This window comes from Poecilia reticulata, chromosome 15 (assembly GCF_904066995.2).
Source record: "Poecilia reticulata chromosome 15, P_reticulata-male-v2, whole genome shotgun sequence".
In the NCBI taxonomy this organism is placed as follows: Eukaryota; Metazoa; Chordata; class Actinopteri; order Cyprinodontiformes; family Poeciliidae; genus Poecilia; species Poecilia reticulata.
Genome location: NC_088844.1, coordinates 3802449 through 3817750, shown reverse-complemented (window position 1 = coordinate 3817750; position 15302 = coordinate 3802449). Strand labels below are relative to the sequence as shown.

General features: G+C 38.9%; 1 long non-coding RNA gene across 1 annotated transcript; it reads left to right on the top strand.

Moving 5' to 3' along the window:
• Positions 1-12081: 12081 nt before the first annotated feature.
• Positions 12082-15302, top strand: LOC145555197 (uncharacterized). Its single transcript, XR_014091281.1, has 2 exons — positions 12082-14785; positions 15194-15302. It is a non-coding gene; the product is annotated as an uncharacterized LOC145555197 (long non-coding RNA).

Here is a 15302-nt window from a genome sequence, read left to right as displayed (position 1 = left end):
GACAGTTTCACAATTTGTTCTGACACTGTGTGGGTACATTAAATAGCTACTGACTGTCATGGAAGTGATGGAGGCTGAGCAGTAATGGTGCAGAGGAAGAAGCCAAACAAACAGAAACTCACTGCAGAGCTCTGTCCTAAATAATGTAGCAGAGAGTAGGTGAAGCAACTAAGCACTGAGGTGCTATTAAAGCCCAGAGACAAAGTATTTTAGGCTTAGTGCAAAAAACAAAAACAGTAGCATTCAAACCAGAACCACCAGAGGGGAGGATTTTACCCATAAGTCATCAGAGCCCAAAGCGCTCTAATGTTTAACAGTTTTATAAATTTAAGACCAGAATAACATTTGGCAAGAAATAGCAAGAAAAACAAAAATATCTGTGGACATTTATTTTATATCATTTGTTTTCAGGTTGAAGCAAAAATACTCTAACACTCAACATTCAGACAGACATGACACTCAAAACAGCAGAACAGTAAATGGTCTTGATTTGAATGTTGATAGTATTTAAGGGGATTTATTCCAGTAATGACGGATGATTCATGACATCTGTATTGATTTCTAACTGAAAGACTAAAAATCTTTGAAACGTTTTCATGCTGAATGAAACATGGATGCACAACGAACACTCAGTGGTGTTTCTACAAACAGAAACTACTGTACTAATGCAGGGTGACACACTTCATTCACTCTGCATGTCAAGTAATCTATCAATTATTCTGACAATTAATCAAGTAAATGAATAAAAGAACTTGATAAAATATAGCTAAATTCTGCCATATCATGACGTATTGACATCGGCGCAAATTTTCATTACTTTACTGTACCTCAGAAAACATACCTGTAATAATACCTCACTTAAGTCAACCTGGACAAAAATTATGCAAACATTTAAAATATATTCAGTTTAATTTTAAAAAATAATAAAGCAACAGGCTGACAGAGACACTTTTTTTTTTTACATTTTATAAAATGTCTATCACTATGCTGGTTAAAAACGATGAAAACTCGTTTAGGAAACAGGACGTTTGCTCCCCCTTTCTTCTGCTGACAGCCGTTTCATGAAGCTCCAGAAGACAATGTCACAAATCAGCATCAGCCGGTTTTACCTCTGTATGTGCGGTACAATGGTTGCTGGAAAAAACAACTATTTTGTTGTTGATTTACCATTCAGAAACCACTTGCTGCATTCTTGTTGGTTGTGCAGGAGACTCTAGTGGTGCTTTTCAACATGTGGTTGTATAATTGCGCTTCTGTTAGCAGCCATTTTCAAGTGAGTGTAAACGTTGAATTTGGGGGCGTGGCCAGCAGCTTATTTAGATTTAAATAGGGTATATGCCACAGACTTCCGTTTTAGCACTTCCGCATTTTTATGCCACATAGAATGGTTCCGGTTCACAGGCAACAGGATGTTAACAATGGCTCCTCAGTCCTGCAGGACTATTAATGATGCTTATATAATTATTCAGACGCTCCAACAACAACAAAGGATTTAAGCTGGATGTGTCAAAACTTCACAATAACTTCGAAGGTAAGTTAATAAATCGTTTGTATTCATCATAATGCCTCATATGTCTGACGTAGCTAACAGGGACAAGCTTACAAAGGTGCTATGTAAATGTTAAGTGTTTTTATTATCTGTGCAATCTACATATCTATGATTTTTTTTTTTTTTTTTAATTTTGTATGTTTCAACCTTTTTATTGAGGGATCAAACATGGTCTCACAGTGTCAGCAAAATACAAATTTGTCCTCATTTTCCTTATGTGAACATAAAACATAAAAAAGACAATACAAAAACAAAACAGAGGTTACATAAATAAACAAGAACATTCCCATAACCCGCCCATCCCCCTTTCCGTAGGACTTATATCTTATCACACCGAGGTTCAAATTAAATCCATATCAAATAGAGTTATCAATGTATTGCTGAAGGGTTTGCCAAGTGTTATTGAAACGCTTTAATTTATTTGCTAAAGAAAACCGAATTCTTTCCAAGTGAGAGAGTCTTACCAGTTCTTCCAGCCACAATTTAACAGATGGAACCTCTGTCTTCTTCCAAAACATCAGCACTAGTTTTTTTGCTATGATAAAGGCATAAGATAATAATTGCTGTTGGCATTTATTAAATTGAGAAAACTGAACAGAAACTCCAAGTACAATTAGAAATGGGTCCAGCCTCAGCTCTGTATGGAACATATCTGACAAAGTTTTGAATACGCCAGACCAAAATGGGGTTAATTTTGTGCACAAGAAATAAGAATGGAGTAGTGTGGCTTCTTCAACCTGGCATTTGTCACAGAGTGGGGATGTGTCAGGGAAAATTTTATGTAACTTCACCTTACAATAATGAAGCCTGTGTATGACTTTGAATTGAATAATACAGTGTCTAGAGTTAGCAGAGCATTTGTGTATATTCTCTAAAGCGGCCTTCCAGAGTTCAGTACTTATCTCCGTTCCCAGTTCCTGCTCCCAGCCTGTTTTAAGACCCTGTGTGAACGGCGAGGATCTGGATAACAACACATTGTAAATCTGGGAGATTAAATGTCCTTCCTCACCACCCAACTGGAAGAGTTTGTCAAATTCATTAGGTATTATATTCTCTAAAGTGTGCATATGTTTTTTGACATATGCCCTGACCTGTAGGTATCTAAAATGATCGTGTTTGTGGAGTCCAAATTTGGCCTGAAGTTGAGCGAAAGAGGCAAAGTTACCATCCACCAACAGATCTCCAACCGTCCTGACCCCCAAATCTTTCCATTTTATATAACCTGCATCTAAAGTGGAAGGGACAAATGAGGGATTTTTTGCTATTGGTAATAAGGTAGACATATACTCAATGCCGAATTGGGATTTTATCTGTTTCCAAATGCGTATAGTACTGTGGATGATGCGATTATTGTTGTATGCCGCGGTATCTGTACTTGTTGGTGACAAGATAAGAGCACCAATTTCATGAGGGCTGCAGTCCTCCTTTTCCATTGCGACCCACTTGGGCTGTGCATAATTATGATCTAGCCATATTGTCATAATGCGGAGAGCACAAGAGTAATAATAAAATAAAAAATTTGGGAGGGCCAGACCGCCCTCCAATTTTGCCTTGCAGAGGTGAGCTTTGTTAATTCGGTGTGTTTTATAGTCCCAAAGGAATGGGATGATTATAGAATCAAGTTTTTTAAAGAATTTCTTAGGTAGAAAAATGGGAATATTTTGAAACAGGTAAAGGATCTGGGGGAGAAAAACCATTTTTATTGCATTAGTTCTTCCCACCAGGGATATGGGGAGAGATCTCCAAAACTGAATGTTATTTTGTAGTTTTATCATAAGGGGGGAGAAATTCGCTTCATAAAGTGAACTAAAATCCTTAGTAATCTCTATGCCAAGGTAGGTGAACCTATCATTAGCAATTTTAAAGGGCATATAATCCAAGATAGATGAATCTTTGAGCTTAATTGGCATCAGTTCACTCTTAGACCAATTGATCCTATAACCTGAGAACCTGCCAAACTGAGAGATTGTATCTAGGACAGCTGGAATAGTACCTTGAAGATTGGTTACAAACAATAGGATATCATCCGCGTATAATGAAATTTTATTTATAGTCCCTCTAGTGATATATCCCTGTATAAGGGGGTTGGAACGAATTGATTGTGCCAGTGGTTCTATGGCTAACGCAAAAAGTAAAGGTGATAACGAGCAGCCTTGTCTGGTGCCCCTATGTAATTGGAATGCAGGAGATAGTATCTTATTCGTGACAATTCTAGCACAAGGTTTATGATAAAGGATTTTTAACCATTTTTCGAAATGTTCACCAAGATTGTATCTTCTCAAGGTCGCAAAAAGGTAAGGCCATTCTATTTGGTCAAAGGCCTTTTCGGCGTCGAGTGAAAGGACAGCCAGATCAGAAGATTCCTCCCTCTGAGAATAGATCACATTATAGAGGCGTCGTAAATTAAAGAAGGAATGTCTCTTTGGTATAAATCCGGTCTGATCGGGATTAATTAATTTATCAATTACTAAACTCAGCCTATTAGCAAGGATTTTGGCTAGTATCTTTTGATCATAGGTCAACAATGATATTGGTCTGTAATTACCCACTTCCACAGGATCCTTATCTTTTTTTGGTATTAGTATTATAGTGGCCTCTCTCATCGTAGGCGGTAAGATGTTATCTGCGTTTGCTTGGGTGTACATTTTTAACAAATACGGTGACAGAATGTCACCAAATTCTTTATAGAATTCCCCGGGGTATCCGTCGGGACCAGCCGTTTTACCACTTTTTAGTGCTTTAATAGCAGCCTGGATATCTATGCATGAGAGAGCTCACGTCTTCTTGAGCTAACATTGGGAGATTACAATTATCCAAAAATTTTTGTATACTTAAGTAATCTTTTACAGCCTTGGATGAGTACAATGATTCATAAAATTGTTTAAATCTATGATTAATGTCTTTGTGAGAGGTTAAAATTTCCCCATTTTCTGATTTAATTTTGTTAATTGTGCGGTCACTTTCAATTTTCCTCAATTGTCTTGCCAGTAGTTTATTAGGTTTTTCCCCAAATTCAAAGTATTTCTGTCGTGTATAAACAAAAGCTCTAGTAATGTGATCTGACAATAATTGGTTATATTTATATCTTAAGGAAAGAATTTTTTTATGCGTTTCTGTAGATGGGAGTGTAGCATTGTCCTTATCCAGACGTCTAATTTGTTGCTCTATATCCGCCAACTCTGTTCGATTCCTTTTCTTCTTTGCTGCTCGAAAAGATATAATACTTCCCCTCAAGTAGGCTTTCATAGTTTCCCACAGTATTGAAGGAGGCGTTCCTGGAAGATCATTCATTTCAAAGAAAAAAACAATCTGCTCTCTGATAAACTTACAGAAGTCTGGTTCTTTCAATAGTTGTGGGTCTAATTTCCATGTTCTTTCAGTTTGGTTTAAATTATCTAAATATAAATCTAGAGAGAGGGGTGCGTGATCTGAAATTGTTATATTATGATATTTTACCTCACCTGTGTAGGGCAATAATTTTGCATCCATCATTAAATAATCAATTCGTGTGTACACATTGTGAGCGTTTGAGTGAAACGAATAGGCTCTCCCCTTTGGGTTAAATATTCTCCAGCTATCGAACAAATTAGAATTCTTTAGATATTCCTTAAGGAAAATACTAGCCTTAGAGGCCGGTGCTCTACGTGTCGACGAGCGGTCCAAGTATGGATCTAGTACAAGATTTAGGTCCCCCCCAATGATTAGATTAGTCTTTGAAACGTCAGGTATTTGGGATAAGACATGTTTGTAAAAAAGAGGAGAGTCTATGTTGGGGCCATATATATTAACCAGAGTTGTCGGAACAGAATACAACTCTCCAACTAATATTAAATATCTGCCTTCCCTGTCAGATATGGTTGATTTATGGGTAAAAGGTGTACCTTTTTTGAATAATGTCGCCACGCCTCTAGCTCTCACTGCACAGGTAGAATGATAAGCTTGCCCTGTCCACCTGCATCTCAGTTTCATGTACTCATTCTTATTAAGGTGGGTTTCCTGAAGGAAGATTATGTCGCTGGACAATGTCTTCAGATGTGCTAGTATCTTACCCCTCTTCACAGGGTTATTCAAACCTTTGACATTCCATGTGACCAAAGTAACTTGTCCCCCCTTCTTTGTTTGTGTTGCATCAGCCTGCATAACTCAGATTAAAATGAAAAAGATTATAGAATCCCTCGCAACTGTGATGAAGATGATTATACATGGTAAGTAAGTCCCATCCTAACCCCTTAAACAAAACCCTTACTGTCTTGCCTATACTAAGAAGAACCTGCAAAGTAAGGCGCGACCCCTCTAAGGAAGTTATAAAGGAAAAAATAGAAATAAACAAAATAAGATTAAACATAACACTCACACAACAAACACACATTAACCTAACAACTTCCCTTACTCTTAACTCCAAATTAGAAGCTGAAAAAAGCTCTGCAAAAATATTAAATTCAAGCACCAAACTGACACATGGGCAGCTGCTGAAAAAAAAACATAACAGGAACTATAAGCTGCCTATTTATGGATATCAAACCCCCGAGATTGTCAACAATATTCAGGCAGTCAATTAGTGTGCAAAATGAGATTTCTAAACATTATATTATATTAACTTAGCCGGTTAAACATTACAGAACAGTCCAGGTATTGAGTACTACCAGAGCCCGGTCGCTCCATGTCTGCGTCAGTTGTCCGCAGCGGGATCGCCTGCGTCGTCTCCTTCGGCGCCAAAGTGGAGCTCTGCGAACTTCTGGGCTTCCTTCGCGTCTGTGAACATTGTTTCTGTTCCTCCAAAAGTCACTCTCAGCTTCGCCGGATACAAAAGTCCATACCGAACTCCCGGTTTGTCCCGAAGAAGTGCTCTGACTCCGTTAAATGCAGCTCTACGTTTCACAACCTCGGGGGTGAAGTCAGGAAAGATGCGGATCTTCTGCCCTCGATAGGTGAGGTCTCTCTGAGTCATGGCCTTTCGGAGGATCATCGCAACGTCGCGGTAATAGTGGAGTCTCACAACCAACGCCCGAGGAGGTCCCGTGTCGTCTGGGCGCCTTCGTAGAGCTCTATGAGCGCGGTCCACCAGCGGTAAATCATCCAGAGTTAGCACGTCTTTCAGAAGCTGCGAGACGAATCCGTTCAATTCTGCACCTTTCTCTTCTCCTTCTCTTAACATAGCAATCCGTACAATTTGTCTTCTGCACCTTCCTTCAAGATCCATGCATTTTTCTGTTAACTGATTCATTTCTGTGCGTAGACGTTTTACCTCTGACTGGAGAATAGTTACCGCGTCTGCTGACTGTGTAGCCGCTCGCTCTAGTTCAACAATGGATGCGCCATGTTGGTCATTGGACGTTTTCAGGACGTGAATGGCACTTTGAGTCTCGGTTTTGAGGTTGAGGAGTTCTCCTCTAATAGTGGTGGACACTTCTTCGATGCGAGTGTCTATTGTCTGACAAATTTCAAATTTGGTGACTTGTAATTCTGTGCGAAGAGAGTTTATAGCCTCAAGAATGGTAGCATTAGCCATCGGGTAGCTACCTTCAGGCGAGTCCGGGGCGGCTAGGCCTGGTTCTTTCGTTTTCCTGTCCTTGTTGGAGGTATGCGTCCTCAAATTTGCTTTCATCCTGCCCTGGTGCGGTTAGATAAAGACCAGACTATTTTCTCTGTTGCAAAACTGCCCAAATGTCAAGTTAGTGATAAATATATTTCCAAATTTGCAGGAGCTCGAGGGAAACGCTGCCCTCGAGCTCCTGCAACGGCGCCCCCCACATATCTATGATTTATAAAGATATCTATATAAACATATATAGATCTGTCTATCTTGTGCCCAAGCTATCAGTTGAAGCTGAAGTTAGCTTCCGAATGTAGCATCTAATTCGGAAAATAGCTAAAGGGCGATTACACTTAATTTTTCACTATCTTGATCTTTTTTAATGTGTTGTACTTTAAAAACAACACCTAGACATTTCAAACCTAACTAGATTATTCTGTACCAACAGCAGAATAAATAAAACATTTGTGAAACCTTCTAATTGATTTGTGAAATTTGTAAAATGTCAATAATAGATTCCAGAACACATTAGATCTAAATAATTAAATTGGCATTATTTGTTATTTTAACTTTGTTTTCTTTCTTTTTTTAATCTTTATTATAGTTGGAGTTGGACAGTTCAGTTTGATGGCTTCCTGGAGGCAGAGATTGGCTGAGCTAATGTTGCCAACAACTTTTCTCCTGCTATTAACGTTTTTGCTTTTCTTTATATAGAAAGTATTTCTATTTGTTTATACAGTATTTTTTTATTTTTATCTTAATGCTTACCTGGTCAGTTGAGGTGGAAATGTACATCCTCTTGATTACTGACAAATGTCAGAACCACATGGACTGAGCTGGTTACATCAGATCAATCTGAATCTTTATTTCTCATTAAAACAACTTCTTGTCATTTTAAGACATAATTATAAAATTGCATCTTTATTCTGCTGTAACGATGACTCATTCTTGCAATTATAATTTCTTGTATCCTGACTGTAATGCTCCCTTATACAACTCACAGAACAGATGATTGAAATAAAGGCACTTTTTGAAAGTATTTTCTGGGATTTTATTATAGAAATTGAGAAGGGGAGGAATCGATTAAAATCAAATCTGGTATGAAAAAAATCTTGCATCATCCAGCCTTATTCAGTATATTAAATTATATGACTAACTACATATTACTAAATATTCACATTTCTTTGCTGGTATTACCTAAATGTGTTGCATTTTAACATCTCACTTGAATTCCTGATCTAAATGCAAATACTTGATAAAACGTAAACACTGAGAAAAGGGGAAAACAAGGTTTGTGAAATGTAGAGAATTACAAATGAGATTCAATTTTATTGTAGGTACAAACAGGATAGCAAAATGAACAGTGAATATATATAATATACTTTCTAGCAGCTCATCAGACATCAGACTTGTTTTGTCTTTACTGTTTTTTTTTTTGATCAAATGTTATTTTGTTTTATATCCACAATAACATGTACATTACAGTATAGTCACATTAAGACAGTCACAAAGTCGGCCTTCTATCACCTGAAGAACATCTCTAGGATTAGAGGTCTGATGTCTCAGCACGATCTAGAGAAACTCATCCATGCGTTTATCTTTAGCCGCATTGATTACTGCAACAGCGTCTTCACAGGTCTGACTAATAAATCAATCAAACAGCTGCAGCTGATCCAGAAGCTGCTGCTCGGGTTCTCACTAAAACCAGGAAGATAGAGACATAACACCAGTTTTAAAGTCCCTCCTCTGGCTCCCTGTAGCTCAAAGAATAGACTTTAAAATACTGATGTTAGTTTATAAATCACTGAACGGTTTAGCACCACAATACCTTAAAGATCTGTTATTACTGTACCAACCGTCTAGACCCCTCAGATCTTCTGGTTCTGGTTCTGCTCTGCATCCCCAGAACCAGAACCAAACGAGGAGAAGCAGCATTCAGTTTCTACGCACCACAGATTTGGAACAAACTTCCAGAAAACTGTAAAACTGCTGAAACACTGAGTGCCTTTAAATCTCAACTTAAAACTCACCTGTTTAGAGTTGCTTATGGCTAAATTAGGGTTTTGATGTCTTCAATGTTTTTATGTCTTTAATGTTTTTAATTTCTTCTTCTTTCTTTTCGACATTTTAATGATGTAATTTTTTTGTTTTTATTTTTATTTTGTTTTTTTATTTGTTTTTTTTAAATCTCTCTCTTTCTCACTGATTATTTCTGTTTTTATTTTAATTATGTAAAGCACTTTGAAATGCCTTGCTGCTGAAATGTGCTATACAAATAAAATTTGATTGATTGATTGATTAGATGGGATACAACATAGAAATAAAAAAGGCAGTGTGACCCCTCAGCCCCCTACCCCATGGTGACCCCCTACCCCATGGTGACCCCCTACCCCATGGTGACCCCCTACCCTGTTCCCAAGAATATCAAAATTATAACAAATATGGAAGTGGAGAGTTGCAAAGATTAAATCATCACTTTACAGTTACATATTGAAAAGATTACATAGAATTATGTTGCACTCTTTCTTTGATCAAAGAATAAGCTGCTTCCCAAGCTCTAATCGTTTTTTGACTGGCCGAGTGCATCCTGGCCACTGACCCGTCCATCATAACATTATCTAGGAAGGAGTTGGTCCATTGTTGCCAAGGCAGTAAGTGTGGTGGTTGCCATCGTAGAGCCAACATCTTCTTAGCTGCAGTGAGGCCCATAGCATGCGCTTCTGTTGAGAGGAAAGTTATAAAGTGGAATCGTCATTAAGTAGAAACAAAGATGGTGATAATCGAATGTCAGCTTTAAGCAAATCACTCAAGGTAGTGGAAATTTGCCTCCAGAAAGCAGCCACACTGGGACAATCCCAATACATGTGCATGAAAGAACCTGGAGTCTTAAGTGTACACAGGTCACAAATAGGAGATGTAATAATTTTCATAGCATGACGTTTCCTGAGTGTCAAGTACATCCTATGGATAAATTTAAAATGAATAAGCTGATGGTCAGGGTTTTTGGATGTGTTGTGGAGGTTCTCCCATACTGTATCCCAGCAGATTTCTATATCTCCCATGAAGGAAAGATCCCTCTCCCATATATTTTCAACAAGGAGTCTGGCACGAGGATCTGAAATAAATTTATATAATTTAGAAACAATGCCACGTGTCTGATCCCGTGAGGCAAGAAGTTCTTGTAGGGGATGGATTGGGAGCGGCACACCGCATGGAACCCCATATTCTTTCATGGCCGATCTGAGCTGTAAATGAAAGAAAAAAAGTAGAACCTGGTAAATTATACGCAGATTGTAGGTCACTAAAAGAACTTAGGCCATCATTGTTCATAAGATCTTTGAGGACATTGACACCCTTATCTCTCCACCTAGGGAATGAAAATAGTTTGTTTCCAATGAGAATAGAAAAGTTATTAAATAGGAGAGTGTTTATGCCATTTCAGGTTGGTTTTCGTAAGATTCAGCACTAAATGACAGGTAAGAAGAGAAGAAATTATGGGTCCGAATTGTGATTTAGCCTCATTAGGAGGTATCTTAGAATATATCAAGACCTCCAGCCTGTATGGTTTGGATAGATTTCCTTCAATTGGTTTCCAAGAAACGGAGACCTCAGGACTCAACCATACAAGCAAAGGTCGGAGCATGAAGGACCAAAAATACATCTTAAAATTCGGTAGACCCAAGCCCCCAAGTGCTTTATCTCTTTGAAGTGTTCTCAATTTCAAACGAGGTTTCTTCCCATTCCAAATGAATTTAAATATGATAGAGTGAAGCCTGTCCCAGTAACCCCTTGGTGGTGCAATCACCATTAGAAATCCCACATCCCACAGAAATCTCGGATCCTCTACTGAACCAGCATTGATTTAGCAGATGCTATCTGCTACAGCTAGCTGTAGATAGCTACATCTGGCTAGGCTAGCTTAACTAGCCTAGCCAATTCTTCCTTGTCAACAGAACGAATATTAAGCTGTTCTTGAGTTTGTTTAGCAGAGTGTTTCTTAGAGGATGCAGCCATCGTTACTTACTAGACACAAAAATCGTAGATCTAAGACCAAATATGTGGTAAAAAACTATGTATTTGAGGGAAAAGCTGTGGAGCCGTGATGACAAACTACTGCATCCCTCGCCGCGGTCACGTCTTCTTTGCCTTTACTGGTGATGAAAACTCGTCACTCTGGAGGAGAGGAAGTCCAGCTCAGCCCCGTCCAGGATGACTGCAGTGTCAGGGTAGCCAATTAAGTCTGCAGGTACATTTTTGCATATCTGGTGCTTCGGTTTCAAGATCATAGTTTAACCAAGTACTGTAAATAAAAAGTTAGTCCACGTTGTGATGATCCGGCAGACCGTGGACTGATGGACGCCGTCAGCTGGTCCAGGTGTTTGGATCCAATGGAAAGGTAATCAGCACAGCGATCATGTCTCAGAAACATCACGAGGTGTTACGATGCAAACCTGAAAAATTAAAAACAAAAAAAACTAATAAGTGTCCATATTTAGCTGCACAACATAATCAAAACTAATAAATCCTCAGCTCTTTTTGAGAGTTTCGCTTGAAAATAAATTGACCATATCTCAGGAAATTAAATGTGTAAGTGAAATAGTTCTGGTATCACAAAGAAACTGCAAAAAAAAAAAAAGGTTCAGGGGTGTAACAACACTGAAGTTACTGAGTAAGAGTGAACTGAAATATTTACTACTTAGAAAATGCATGTTAAAATCTGAATACTCTTTTGAAAGTGTGCAGCTGAAATTAATTTAAACTACTAGCAGGCAAAGCACCGTGTTCGCCTAATACCTGCACCAACAGTAATACAAACAATGATGCATATAAGAGGCATTAGTTTATAAAAGTCGAGGCAAACCTAAATTTACCTTTTTAAAAACAAAATGCAGTCATAACCTCATTTTCTATGCAGAATCTCAGAGGGGAAAAAAAGAGAAATTACGTCTCTGTAAAGCAAAAACAGATTATAGCAGCCAAGTGGAAAAATTCACTCTAACGTGGATTATAATTATGAAACAGCAAAAGTAGATGTCATATTTTTGGGATTCGGGAAAGACGTGATTTGTACCATTTGTTCTGTGGGTTTTTTATGTGGGTCGGTGCCACTTAAACGGCTGTAAAGCGAAGGTTTTGGACCTTAATCTGACTGACTACCTGTGTGGTTTGGATCGGGCTGAAGCACCGTGTGTTAGCTGTAGTGGCTAAGTCTTGGCTACAGTCCACTGTCGCCTTGATATCAGCAGGAAAATGAAAAAAACTAAGCACTGGATGCTACTGGCTAATTACTGGACACAATGACACACCACAAAACTCGGTTGTTGTATCAGTAGCTCACAGATATTTTAAGTTTTGCGTCGTTTTCATGGTACAGATCTTGTAGCTTTGGCCAAGAACAACAGGAGCAAGCAGGACCCGGAGTCAATCTATGTGGCATAAATTCAAACGGAAATACGTCACCACCTCTTGTGGCATATACCCTATTGACGGAGACCCTAAAGGCGTTTTCGCACTGCAGGGAACGGAACGGTTCCACCCATACTGCAGCCCTGTTGTGTTTGCATATACACCGAGGACGCCATCGAAGCTGTACCTGCCGTCATTATTTTTGAAACTGAACAATGGTTTCGATGTAGCGGCCGAAGCCTTTTCCTCAGAGATGCGGCGGAAAACTTTCTCTTTCCTTGTTGACCGATTTAGCTCATTCTGTACTCGTTCATCAGCGAGTAAGCGGAGGAAAAAAAACCCTCATCATTAGACCAGGTGATTGCACTATATTGAGACGAATCCATTGGTAATTAAACTAATAATACAAATATTGAAAAGAGCACTCTTTACAAAATAAAATACAGTTTAGTGAGAGCCAGCTGTCAACGGAAAATCAACGTCTGACTCCATAACAACCAGCGGCCAATCAGCTGCTGGTTCTAAGCAGAAACGCTTGGCCGGCCCGATTGGAACCACAGCTCTTGTGGTTCCAAGGGACCGGGTGGAACCGGTCGCAAGTTGTAATGCAAACACGGTCGGAACCGTTCCGTTCTGTACCGTTCCCTGCAGTGCGAAAACGCCTTAAGACAGCTCTTTCTTAAAGAAGTGACACTGAACGAAGTAAAAATGAAACTTCAATGTTAGGTCGAGACCCTGAGAAGTTACATTAAGAAAGCCCAATAAGCAGGAGGTAAAAATGACGTCTCAGGGATTCTAAGTTTCTTGCACAGAAACAAGTAAAGTTGTGCTACAGAAAAAGAATGTATGGACTTTATTAAGTCAAATATTTATGTAAAATGAATGCATTTATTGTTTCTTACTTCCTCTGCAACGGCAGACTGAGGCCCAAACATCCACACAGAGTTAACAATAACGATTTGAACATAAAGTCAGGAGCAGAAAGCGACACCCATACAGAGGTGTAGTTCATGTTCTGTGAGGACTGTCATTATAACTGCAGTAGGGGCTGTAAAAAAGCAATTTATACAGAGATTAAGTTTCACCCATAAAACTGGTTATTCCTTCACAGTAGTAGCTAACGTGTAAAATTTCATGTTCAGCACTGCTTTATTAAAGCATTAAAGTCTGTTACCTGTCGAATAGTAAACTGATTGTCTTCTGTTCAGAATGCATTTACCTTGATGTCCACCAGAAGAAAGTATGTGAATGAGTTTTGCAGTCTTATAACTTATTTAATAAATTTTCTACAACCTGCTTCTTTAGTGCCTGTTTTTTTTTTTTTTTTCATTTTCATGTACACTGTAATCCCAAACAGTTGTACTAGCTCATAACTAATAAGGTCACAACAGTCAAATGTCGTTAAGAAGTTGACCAAACTATAAAATGTTGAGCTCAGTTGAGATTTGTGCCACTTTAATTGAGTAGGGCTCAATATTTTAGAGCTAATTTGTGTGGAACGCTCAAAAGTTTTATTAACCATAGTGTGACGTTATCAACGTCATCACGTTCTGGTGGGTGGATCTTATCTCTCCCTCAGGTAAGATGACTCAGCCGTCTTGAATTTGCCTTGATACGGAGAATTTTTGGCCAGCCTGTGAAGATGTGGACTACGGTTTAATTAGTTTTTATTTGTTTGCAATGCGCATTTCCTCCCCACCCCCGCTTCAAACCACCACCTCAGTTTTTTTCCATTAGTCTTATTGCCCTCGTTTTCGTAAGCCCTGTCTAGCATCAGTCCTGTTTTGGTAAGTAAGACAACGTTCTTTTTTATTATTATTTAAACTGAATTTCGATAACTGGTCTTAAATTATGAGCTGGGAATACATTTGTACAATGAGATTGTGCACAGTGAAAGATATAACTTCAGAAGTCGTTTAATGTGACAAATACGGTATGTTATTTCAACTTCCTACGGTTGTCAGCGGGTTTCCTGGATGAACTACATTTCCCATAATGCATGCATGTTTGCCCGGTAGGTCCGGTTTGAAGTGCAAACTGGCGTCCGCTGTTCGCCGGTAATGGGCGTGCGTACTGTGAGTATGCTTATTTCAACAAGTTACCGCGTTACACAGTCGATAGTTTACTTTGTGGGCATAGACATCAATACTAGACGCCTCACTGAGCGCTGAGTCGTACGTAACAATGTCCGCCATCTTCTATGTGGCAGCAGGGCGATCGGAGCTCCTTAAGTCCTGTGCTGTGTGTTTCAACCGTTTTACAAAACAAACTGGATTCATTGGCATCACATTTCACAGGTAAGAATGAAAGATAAGAATCACTTGACTTTGCAGCCAGAAATTTGCTTCTAAACAACCGAAAAATATTTCCTATGTAGCTAAATTGACCCGAAGAAACCGCAGATTGTTAGCATAGCAGCTAACGTTTTCATACTGCTTTCTAATGAGAGCTGATGAGAAACCGCTGTTAGAGGAGAAGTTCATTAAAGACCAGGGGATTTAGTGAGTAAAAATCAGTCAGGATCAGAGCTGGAGCTGCTGGTCTTCAGCCTGTTTCCAGCTCAGCTTCACCATGTCGGTATTTAGCTATAAAGATGCTACGAGTCAGAGCCCAACATGCTGAAAATGTCTTTATGAATGTGAAGGAAACCTATATGTATTTTCTATTACACTTTTGGATAATTTCTCATTTATCCTTGGCTTTAGCCTGTGAACCAGGACGTCTCAGAAGTCATTGAGTTCTCCCAGTGTGACCAGCAGACTGAAGCCTGTGACCAGTGTTCCCAGTATAATAAATAAATGTTTTATTCCTTCA